Source organism: Vigna umbellata, chromosome 1 (assembly GCF_029865625.1).
Source record: "Vigna umbellata cultivar VRB3 chromosome 1, Vumbellata_1.0, whole genome shotgun sequence".
NCBI lineage: Eukaryota > Viridiplantae > Streptophyta > Magnoliopsida > Fabales > Fabaceae > Vigna > Vigna umbellata.
Window position 1 is genome coordinate 31,772,408 of NC_142165.1, and position 13,197 is coordinate 31,785,604.

The 13,197-nt window shown below is 36.2% G+C and overlaps 1 pseudogene; it reads right to left on the reverse strand.

The window, feature by feature from the left end:
• Nucleotides 1-409: 409 nt before the first annotated feature.
• LOC148205152 (uncharacterized) lies at nt 410-3,614 on the reverse strand (annotated as a pseudogene).
• Nucleotides 3,615-13,197: the final 9,583 nt, after the last annotated feature.

Genomic DNA, 13,197 nt, shown 5'->3' on the forward strand with positions numbered 1-13,197 from the left:
AGTTGTAAGAAGTCTCAGTTCAAAGGATGGACCGAAACAACTTCAAATATGAAAAATTTGGCTCAAAGGGTTCACCATTAACAACTCCAACAATCAAATTATTAACATAACAAACAAGTAAATAAAATTGGTAAAAAAATGGTGCAGTCAAGAAGAGCTCAACACTATAGAAAGATTTGAGAGACCCATGAAAAGTAGAGGGCAAAGGAAGAAAGTCACTGACATAACATTCCTTTGCATTCCATAAAGTAAGTCACAAAGATTACAAAAGTGTTCAAAATTGTAAATAATAAAGTGCTGAAATTGTTCAGAATTGTAAAAATAAAGTGCTGAAACTGTTCACAAAAATATGCTTGATCCTCTTTTCCAATTGTTCAATGCAGTCAGATAAACATTAAGTAATCCCCGCCTATGCTTGACCCTCATTTGCTGATGGCATGATTGGTTCATTTGCTGGGTTACTTTGTTGTGTTTGGTCAGTGTTGACAACTGGTTCTTGGATTAATTTCTGGCAAGAAGTTCTGTTGTGACCCATTTGCCTACAAATGCCACATCTTTTGTGTAAACCACCCTTCCTCATTCTTGTATCGTCCCTGATCAACTCCCATTCTTGCAACCTCCTTTTCTTCTTTGGTCTCCCTGGCAATGTTCTCTTTCTTGTAGGAAATACATCATTATATGTTGTAATTTGCCACATGTTGTTACCATTTATTGGATACACAATTGAAGAGTATATTTCTTGATATGTTGCCTTCCTAAACCAACAAGGTATGAAGTCCTCTGCATCTAAATTCAGAAACTTCATAGAAGCCAACACATGGCAACATGGAATGCCTGTGATAGCCTATTTCCTACATGTAAATTCATATTTGTCTATATCAACTACAAATTTGTCCCCAACTTGGGACACATGAAGAACTTCAAACAACTTCTCTACTAACCAGCTGCAAAAATAGAAATATTATTCAGAAGCTTGACATTTGAAATCACATGTTAAAAATTAAAATATTAAGCATACATAGGAATCCAAAACTTAGTTAACTGGGACTCCTTATTAAGTATAGTCTTGATTTTAGGACAAATGACCCTAGACAATGATTCACTTTTTATTCTGTTTGTTGCACATCTCTTCATCAAGTAAAGCCGGATCTCCTCCAACATGCTTATGATTGGCTTAGACCTTGTGTGTACCATAACACTGTTGAATGCCTCTGACATGTTGTTTACCAATGTATCACATTTAGATGTGGTGGTAAACCTTGATTGTGACTAGTATCTACATTGTAACAGGTTCTGATATATTAGTATCAGGTTATGAAATATTAGAAGTATGAATTGCATCAAACACAACATATATTAAAAAAGAAACTTGGGAGGTATTTTTATCAGGTATTTAAAAGCTTCATTGTTGACCTCTTTTACATTTCTCATTTCGTTTTCCCATGTTTGTGGATTGGCTACTGTAGCTGCCTTCCATATCAACCGCTTGAGCTGCTTTCCAGGGAATTTTTTTTTTCTAAAATTAGCGTATAGGGGCCTAACACAAAATCGTTGATCAACTCTAGGAACCACTTCTTGAATAGCTGGCATTAAGCCCTGTTATTTCATATTATTCAGCGTTGTTAGAGGTCTTATTTCAATAACAATGTAAATAAACATATTGAGGAAAAAGGCATATGCATTGTTAGAGGTCTTATTTAAATTACCTTTTGTTGGTCTGATATGAATGTCCATGATGCACTGGCTCCCCACCGAGGTCTTCAACCAGAGTTCCATAAACCATTTCCACGCATCCTTGTTCTCTACTTCCACAACGACATATGCAACAGGTAGCTTTTGGTCGTTTGTGTCTCTTCCAAAAGCAGTTAACAATTCACCACCTTATTTTCCTTTCAAAAATGCACCATCTAGCCCTATAATTGGCCTACAAGACACGAAACTGTCCTTCCAGGCCTTCAGACAAACATAAAACCTCCTGATATATTTCTACCCTTATTTTCTTCAACTTTTACCTTCACTGTGGGTTTAGGATTGCGAGTTAGGACCTCATTCGCATAATCATAGATCCTTTTATATTGCTCTTTGAAAGACCCATCAACATGGTCTGAAGTAATGGCTTTTGCCCTATAAGGCATGGATCTAGATACACCTACATTCTACTTTCTATTTATCTTCTCAACAATTTCCACTCCCTTAACTTTGGAATTTTCTCTAACAGTTTTCTCCAACCTCTTACTCAACCATTTTGCATTAAGTAATTTGACTTTTTGTTCTCTACTACAACTGTGGTTGTCAACAATAGTCCCTATTTGCCACGTATGTATTGCATTCATATAAGCACAATATGCCATCCATGGGCACTTTCCTTTAGCACCCATACATTTTGCCCTAATTCTCTTCTTATCATTTTTAAGATATCTTATATTTCTACCATTTTCTACTGCATAGGTTTTTATGGCATCCAACAAATCTTGCTTCTTAGCAAAATAAGTGCCCAAATCCCACTTGTAATTCGCCATTGATTTAGGCATAGTAAATGTTACAAACTTGCAGTAACTCTCTTCTTCATCATCTTTTCCATCACTTTCTACTCCACTAACTAATTGTTCGGATTCCCATTCATCATCGGAAAAACCTCTATCATCATCAGTATTTATGCCATCATCAACATCACTATCGGACATCTGACTCCATGATGCTCCATCATATTCCACATCAACTTCTATATCACCAAAGCAATTTCCATCTCCTACCTCGTCTTCTATATCATAGTCAACCAGGTCTTCCATACAGTCATCATTAACATGAAGATTGCCATCAACATTGGCATCCTCACCACTAGAACTCCAACTACGAACATTAGCATCATCTCCTTCACACTCACCCACATCAAACTCTGTTTCAATTTCACCTTCAACAACACCATCACCCTCACATCTTTCTTCTGAAACATGAACACTTTCTTCACAGTCACCCTCCTCACCTTGATCATGAACTTCACCTCTCTCAACTTCCACGTCATTCACCTCACCTATTATTTCAGTCTGTTGTTCACACTTAGCATCACCTTGTTGTTCACACTGACGATCACCTTCCTTTTCACACTCACCATTACCTTGTTGTTCACACTAGTGATCACCTTCCTTTTCACACTCACCATCACCTTGCTGTTCACACTGACCATCACCTTCCTTTTCACACTCAACCTGACCAATACCTACAGTCTCACCACTATCAGACATCACATTTTCAACTTCTACTTCACCTATATTATGAGGAACATTTTCTAACAAGTGTATGACCTCAGGTTCAGAGACTAGGTGAACAACAAATAGATGAACCTCACCATTTAACCTAGCTAAGTTAATCATGTGCATGGCTCCTCTATCATCACAAAAAGGCTTTAACCTATTATCTAACACAAACCCCCCTACAGAATACCATAACTCCTTAAACCCATCATATCCAAGTCCTTTTACTACGCTGACAACAAGGAAGTAGCTCCACATGTCTGGGTCAAAAAATAAAGTTGTACTTTCCCCCTCATACTTAAGTGGCCCATCATTGAAGAACTTCCCTCCATGGTGGAAAAAAACTTCAAAATGATCCTCCATGCTCAACAGAATAACAATATTTATCCTATAAAATAATAACAGGGCCAACGACAACTAAAATTATTCAAAATTATAACAAGATTTATCCTATAAAACCGCAACAGAGAAAGTGTTTGACTTATATACAAAAAACTTTTAGCAAAACATGCTTCAATTATACACACAAACACCAACAACAACAAAACTTAAACAAAATTAAAAGCAAAAGAAACAAAGATGGGGGACCACATTGCAACACCACTTTAACAGAACATGATTCAAAAGCACACTCCGACAACACTTCAAACACGGGGGACTACATCACCACTTCAAACATGGGGGACCACATTAAAAGTAACAACGAAATAATTGTCCATGCAACATTGTCAAAAAACCAAAATATACTAACCTCTACACGTGCTTCACCTGCAACAAACTTTGCCAAAGCTTTTCACGCGAAAACCACCGGTAGATGACCATAATTTCCTACAACGAAACTTTATGTAAACCTAATTTCTCACTAAAATCCAATGTTCCCCAATTGCGAACCACAATGATTAACCCACGAACCCTAATACCTTTAATTTGATTTCTAGAAATAACATTAACGTTATGTGTTTTTATTACATTTACCATATTTTAAAGTTTTTTTAAATTAAAAAATCATTTAAGTCCACCTATTGACGTCTTTATGTGCCACGTGGTTATGAAAGGCTACCGCACCATGCCACGCCATCCACAAAATTTAATGCTAGAAACTTTATTGATTCAATTTTACATAAATAGGGACCCAATTGTGCTACTTCAAAATACAGGAACCTAATTGACACGAATATGCAGAAATAGGGACCTCCAAATAAATTAAAGCTAATACAATCAACTCTTCTCTCAAGATTAGAAAAATTCACAAAGAACACAACCCCTGTTTTGACTACTCGGTTCTCACACTCTCCTATTCTTTTATCTCACAATTGTGGCCTTTTTTTTCTTTCTTTCCTTCTTCCCTTCTCCTTTCACAATGTTTCAAAATCCCTAACTCTATTTTGGTTGAAACCCATATCTATTGTTGAAATCCCTAACTCTGCTCATGTTGAAATCCTTTTTCTCTCTTCTAAGCTTTGCAAATAACGAAAATTAAATTCCACGTCAAAAAAGTTTATGCATCATTTTTATTGTGCACCATGATTAATCATTTAAATAATATTAACAATTTGAGCATATCTGTTATATATTTTCAAAACAAGGGATCCAATTGAAACTACTTAAAATCTAATGACCGAATTGAGATTTCAGAACAAATACGAGGATCAACTAAAGATTTTAATTAATATATTTTTCTAATTGATTATTGTATGTAAATATATTCGACATCAAAATGAAAAATTTACTATGTACTTAACTTTTAGTTATTTACCAATCCAATAGATGTGTTGACGGGTGTACTCAAATAAAGTTCATTAAGTCTCATCAACTTAAAGTATTTAGGAAATATTCCAAGACACATTTAATAAAAGGAATATTTAGATATTAACCGTTATTATGACAAATTTTGTTAGGTTGATTATATCACGATATTCCTTAACACCGAATATTTACAAAATATTTGGAATATCAAGCAAGGTGTCACATTATTATTATTATCATCATATATTTGAACAAACCCGTTATTTTATATCATATTACCAGTCTTATTACATGGATCCTAAGGCCTTGAAACCTTATAATTATATCTTACATCTCCCAAGAAATAAACATTCACTCATACTCGTTCTTTCTTACTCAAAAACTCTTTTATTTACTTGAACGTTAGAGAGTCTTCTGTAAGAGGATCTCCTCGTGTTTTCTAGCCCACATGAGTGCACATAAGGATTCTTCATCCTCTTTCTAGCCCTAGTAAGAACATTAGGTGCCTACCGTGGAACATTAGTAAAACATTGCCTTGACCTCACCCTTCCATAGTCACCATCTCGAACCTAGCTCAATTGTCAGTTAAGATGGAATCTAACCCGATGAAACCCTTCAAAAGTAAGTACAGACACTAATCCAGGAGAATGAACAACAACGCAAAATCTACTACAATAAGGAGCTTGCTACCATGAGTTCCCAACATCAGGCCAACCTCTAAACATTGGACCAGAAGTTGATCGGCCTGGAGAATAGGATACCTCCACCACATCCTCGTCCTTAACAAAAGACCCCTTAGCCAATAGTATAAACTTTGCACTCAAAGGCAAGTGAGGAATCTCCCTTACAAAATCAACGTGAAAAAAGCCAAACCCTGACGCGTCGGGGGAGCCATCAAGAGCGTATAATCTGGAAGCACGACAAAACTCCCCAAAAGTCGCAGTTGGTTTGTTCGACATAAATCTTGTAAGAATCGCAATAGGTCGATGTAGTGCAAGGATGAGGAAACTCACAGTTTATCTTGCCACTCGAGGTGAGACCATAGTTTAAGAAAACACCACAGCCCCTTCCCCCAAGTGGGAGAATCGACGAAATCTCAAAGTTCTACCAAACATCTTGACAAATGGATGAACTCGAAGAAATGTCTAGCTAACCAGCACTAGTGCAGAAAATGCTTTAGACGTCTGTTATTGTGGGCTTTAGACGTCTGATCCCGACCTGACGTCTATACGGGTGACGTTAATGGGACGTCGGACCCACAGTCAGACGTCATAGACATCTGACCTGTTACAAACAGACGTCTATATAGACGTCCGATCTATGCGGTCAGACGTCTATATAGACGTTCGACTGAACAGGTCAAACGTCTATATAGACGTCAGATTGTAATAGGTTAGACGTCTAAGACCCTGGATGTGCTCAGCCTCGGTAATCCATTAGACGTCTGTGTGTACACTAACAGACGTCTACTGGTGTTTTTTTTATATAATTTATTTTTGCAATAAAACCACACCTGAAATACAAAAAATTGTCCTAGAATAGTATAATATGCATTTCAAGTTAACAAAGTACTAAAAAACAATCCAAAACCTAAACTATCAAAAGTTAAAGTTAAACTAAATGTAAATGTTCAACAACAATAATAAATCTTCCTAGGTCCATCTTTATAGAAGATAAGTTGTCCACTCCTGTCTTATCTTCTTAATTGTGTCCTCTGGTATAGGAGATGTACTCTTGAAGCGCTGCAAAATGAAGAAAGATTCATTATGTTATGTTTTCATATGTTGAAAGATGAATTTGATTTTTAATGTAGTGAGGTAAGCATCATTACCTCATTTCTGACATCTGTAATGGCAACTCGAATGATGGTCTTAATTCAAGACATGACATAGTAGCTACATTCCCATAAATCTATATGCTTGTTACACTAAAATGACAAACTAAATAGTCAAGCATTTAGATCATTCAATAACACGGAAAATGAATTAGAACTATAAATGATTTACAACCTTTGGATACAGGATTTGAACTCGCTAACCTCGGGATTTACCCATAACAATATTCACATTGAAAGCACAAGGTAATATTAATATAACTATATTTATCATAAAAATTGAAGGTCATCACGAATTTGAAACATAAAAAGAGAAACAGTTACCCTTGAATGATATTTCTCAAGTTAGTTTTTATCTTCCTGTGCAGCGAACAAAACTATATAATTTGACATTGTCTGGGAATGATGACCATCAGCTACGAGTGAGACCTATCATGAATCATAAATAGTTAGTAAACTAATTAAGTAAACTTTAATAAACTTTTACATAGAACAACCCATACCCATCAATGTATGGCACAAGGTATACGTCTCTATTTGACTTAGCTATCCATGTTTGCAAATAATTTTGTTTGGTCTCAAGTGTGTTACTAGAAGGTTGGATGGTCTGAGGTTCAACAAATACATACATGGAAGACCAACCTTGGGTCACGATGATTGTGTCCATGTACCTAAAACAACAAAGTTAAGTTATTAGAAACTAAGAATCTAAATAAAACTAATATGGAAGAGAAAATTAACTATCTTACATGCACCATAGTTGAAGGATGGAAATATTCAACATCTTTTCTCCCCCAATGATCTCTAGTGCATCATTGAATGTGATATATACTGGCACATGGGAGTGGGGATGCCAAATACTCTATTATCCTAGTACACTTCTACTGGTCCTCTGTTCAACCTGGGTAATTTTTTCATGAGCTTTGCTAGAGGATCATCCTCTGCTTCCGCCATCTCATCATCTTCATCTATGACTGGCTCATGCATCGACTTCTTCTGAGGACGTATGAACTGAACATAATAATTTCAAAGTTATCAATAAATATTTTTAAATTTAACATACAAATACTAATAATAAAAATATTATACCTGTGGTGTAGCAATGTGTGACATGATCAATGCTTTAGGCCAGGCTATAAATGTTCCTATGGCCTTCCCCACAAAATGAATTTCTGAAGTAGGTACAGGCACCTGAGCCTGGGGATCCTGAACCTCGTCAATCGTCACAAGCACGTGGTGGGGTAATAGGGGAACACCATGAATAGTCTGGCCTCCCTCAAGCACTCGTCGAACAGCCACAATGCGTGGGGGATCCCCATCAACCAACAACTCATACTGACCAGTATAGTCAGTAGGATCTACAGTAGAGCATGATCCTCTAGTGTTGACCCGAGGTGGTGTGGGAGATTTAGTGGGCAACCCAACAGTGCCCTACATCATGGAATGCATCTTCTCTTCAAGCGCCCTTTTTTCTTTTGTTCCTATAGCTGCTCCATGAATTTTTGCTTCATTGATCTCATGCTTTGGTTGAGCCTTTCCTTCCACTGAAGATCTATCTTCCTTAGTGCCTCCTGACTCATTGATTGAGTGTTTTTTTGTGTAGGGCTAAAGTAGTCACGAAGACCAATCGCCCCAACAACTCCACGTACACGATCTGGGTGCTTTGACTTTCCAATGTTCGTTGTTAGAATGTCGTCCCTACCTTGGCCAACAAATGTTCCTTGAGTTTGCTGCTCAACCAACTCATCATGCATATAAACAAAAACTTTGTTACATAAAATACATGCGATGATAAATACACAATCAAACAATGCTTTGGTTTGAACTTACAATTCTTTGTGAGATCAAGGCAGCTGAGGAAGATGTCATGTTTCCCATCAGATTTAGTTCGAATAGTCTTCCACAGCTCGTACCTAGCAGGTGCAGGTGCTAGGTCAGGGGACTCAAGTCCTAATTCCTCCGCTTGACTTTTTTTCATCTTCTTCTCAAGTTTTGCATAACCACCTCGTGATAACACATGTGGTGCATCATTTAGCCTTTACCTTTCTTGGGCGGCTAACATTTTACCCTATGAAATCATGTACATTCATAAATGTAAAATCATAATAAAATGCATTAACTAAAGACTCTCTAGATGTTAAGAAACACATGCCAGTCCGCAGACTCTCTAGATGCACGGAACTACATCCATTCCTCCTTTGTGAAAGTGTAATGCTCACATGGATTCTCATGTTGTTTGTCTCCAAAGACATATAGATGTGTCAGTCTTGTCTTAGAATCCCTCCATCTGGTCGCTACATGGGATAAAACTTTCTTTCTAATTTGACCAGTGTTTGAAATATCATAATTATGTTGTTTAAAGCAAAGAACATGTTAATGACATAATAAGAACAAAGAAAAAAGTATATCAAATTTCTTAGGTGTAAACATACCTGAATATCTTGCCACAAAATGTTCTTGTCAACCTTTGGGACGTCATCCCAAGATGCAAGAAGGATAGAAACATGAGTTTTTGCTAACACGCCCAAATAACTCCTAAACCTATCAGCATTTGGCCTTGATGGCACACTTGATCTCGGGTCAATGTAAACATGTGTCCTCTGGCCATCAACGTGTCGAGATGTCACATCTGCCAATCGTGTGACCAATCGACCACGTCCGGTCTTTCCCGATCCTGAGGTTGACATACCTGAAAAATATATACAAGGTTAGTACTACATCATATATGATGAATAAAACAACATTTAAAGTCACTAAAAAAAATCATAAAACCTATTAAGATATTGTTTTCTCCCAGATCCCTTCATTATGATCACTCAAACTTGCTTGGATGTCATTGGTTACGTCATCAACCTTGTCTTCAATGGGCCTTGATGCAATAGATGTTGTCTCAAGTATATCAAGAGAATCTTCATCATCATATTCGTGCATGTTTTTTCCTTCTAAAACCATTGACCATTTATGATTTGCTGGATCATTTACGTAGAATATTTGTCTTGCTTGACTAGCCATAATAAATGGTTCATCATTGTATTTCATCTTGTTAAGGTCCACCAATGTGAAACCAAAGTCATCTATCATGACACCGGAATTTATATAAACCCATTTACACTTGAAAACTCGGACTCTAAAAATGACATAATCAACTTCCCATATTTCTTGTATTATTCCAAAATAACTCATGGATGTTGTGATAGGATTTTTTTTCTTTAAAACTAGCAAAGTGTACAACCTCAACTTGTAGTGTAACCCCACTATTTTGAACTCTATTTTTGTCATCTTCTACCTTTGTCTAAAAAGAAATATTGTTTATATAGTACCCACTATATGTAATGACATCTGTGTTCAGCCCACGAGATAGCCTCAATAGACTTTTAGAAACATCTGGAGTCACATAAATCTTTTTGTTAAAGCATTGTAAGATGGTTTTGACATGTTCATTAAGATGTCATTTTTCACTCATTCTTAGGTGTGCTGTCTTTATTTTATTAACGTGTTCAGAAATGTAAGGAATCACATCAACTGTGTTGTTTAAGATGTACAAATGAGCTTGATCAACTTCTTTTTTACTAACACTTTCAATTCTCACACATCGAACACCCTTACCTCCACATTTTCCTTCATGTCTGCTCTTAGGAAGACCTACTGGTTCACAACTTAGCATATAACTTTAACAAAATTGAATGACTTCTTCTACAACGTACTGCTCTATGATTGAAGCTTTTGGTCGATACTGATTCTTGACATATCCCTTTAAGATCTTCATGTATCTTTCAACAGGGCACATCCACCTTAAGAAAACCGGCCCACATATTCGAATTTCTCTAACTTGATGAACAATCAAATGAACCATGATATGAAAAAAAGAAGGTGGAAAATACATCTCCAATTCACATAATAGTCTTATTCCTTCATTTTTCAATTGATCTAAACCTCGAGGGTCAACAACTTTCTTGCAAATGGCATTAAAGAACAATATCAGACGTGTAAGAATACCTTTAACAGAAGTAGGTAATATGCCTCGAATAACAATTGGTGACAATTGTTGCATAATACATGACAATCGTGAGACTTGAAACCAACTAACTTTAACTCTTGCATAGAAACAAGGTTACTAATATTTGAAGAATAACCTTGTGGAACCTTTACACTACTTAAAGAGTTACAAAAACTTTGTTTTCCTTTTTTAGAAAAAGTGTGACAGGCTGGGGGCAGATAGGTGCGTCTTCCAATTGATTGTGGATGTAACTCACAACAGATTCCCAAGTCAGCCAAATCTTGTCATGCTTTTATTCCGTCTTTGGTCTTCCCTTTCACGTTTAATAAAGTTCCGATTACATTGTCACACATTTTTCTCAACGTGCATCACATCTATACAATGTCTAACATGAAGTTTACACCAGTATGAAAGATTAAAAAATATTGATCGTTTCTTCCAAATGTTTTTCGTAAAGGTACTTTTATGATGTTTTCCAACGACAATGTCAATGTTTTTGACTTCATTGTACACTTCTTCACCATTGCGGGGTCTGGTCACAACCTCATCCTTAACACTTCCAATAAATGTTTTTTTCAATCTACGATAAGGGTGATTACGAGGAAGGAATTTTCGATGTCTTGTATATACTGTCTTTTGACCATGCTTCAATTGAAGGTAACTAGTGTTTTCTTCACAAATGAGACATGCAAAATGATCTTTAACACTATAATCGCTCAAGATTCTGTATGTTGGGAAATTATTTATAGTGTAAAGCAACATTGCACGCAAACAAAAAGTTTCTTCAACATCTAAATTGAACACTTCGACCCTTCTTCCCCCAACATTTTCAAATCATCAATTAAAGGTTTCAAGTAAACAGCAATGTAATTTCCAGGTTGTCTAGGACCCGATATCATCATGGACAACATCACATATTTTCTCATCATGCACAACAAAGGAGAAAGATTGTATATCATCAACATGATTGGCCATGAATTGTGTTTGCTACTTAAGTTGCCATAAGGATTCATTCCATAAGTTGCAAGTGCAAGTCTTAAGTTTCTTGGATCTGCACCAAATTCTGGAAATGTTTCATCGATCTTATTCCATTGTGGTGAATCAGTTGGGTGTCCAAGAAGATTATCGCACTTTCTTCTAGCAACGTGCCATTTAAGGTTCTTTGGATCTTCTTTAACAGAGAACATACGTTTCAACTTAGGTATTATAGGCAAATACCACATCACCTTAGCAGGTGCACCATCATTACCTTCATCACCAGTGATTCTGTCATTTTTCTTTTCAAAACGGGATAAACCACATGTTGGACAATACTTTAGCGAAGCAAACTCCTTTATGTACAAAGCAAAATCATTAGGACAAACATGTATCTTTTGATATTCGAGACCCATTGGACATAAAATTTTCTTTGCCTCGTAATTACGAATAGGTAGAGTATTATTTTCTGGAAGCATCTCCTTCAACAACTCCAACAACTCTGTGAAACTTTTATCGGTCCATCCATTCCTTGCTTTTAAACTAAATAACTTCAAATTTGCAGACAGACGTGTAAAGTTCGAGCATCCTGGGAACAACGGTTGCTCTGAATCATGTATAAGAGAATAATACAAATTAGCTCTTCCAAAATTATCTTCACCAACATCACGTATCATGTCCTCTAAATGATCACTCAATCATTCTTCCACATAATCCGTTCCTCGTGACGTGGTAGGCTGATCCGTTACCTCTCCATGCCAAGTCCAAAGGGTATAACTTCTCATTATGTCGAACATGAATAGATGATCACGCATATTGCCTAAGTCTTGTAGTATTTGATTAAGACAACAAACACAAGGACAAAAATATGTCTCATTCACAGACTTTGCATTTTTTTCAACATAGTGAAGACCTTCGAAACATCCTTCTCATATTCTTCACTGATGCAACGTTCATTCATCTAGCTTCGATCCATACTATGTTCGTAACATACTTCATCAGTTTCAATTTTTTAACTCTCACAAGATTAGGCCCTACCCATTGAGAAAAATTATTTTTCATAATTTGCTAAGACACGTGCAAAGAAGTCTAACATGATAACTTTGATAAGATTTCATTAGCATTTCTCATTGGTATCCGAAATACACGAAATGAGAGTGGTCAGGAATGACCACAATCCAATATGCATCTGGAGAACAACACAAATAATCTGAACCGAAATTTTATCAATTTTATCCTTAGACTCCAAAGTAGTACATGTTATAGCAAATTATGAAAAATAATTTTTCCAAACTATCCAATCGGACAATTCAAAAGTTAATTAAAACGATTAAAAGATTAATAGTTTGAGGTAAATTTCAAACAGGAACTAAGTTTCACTTAATGATTTGATA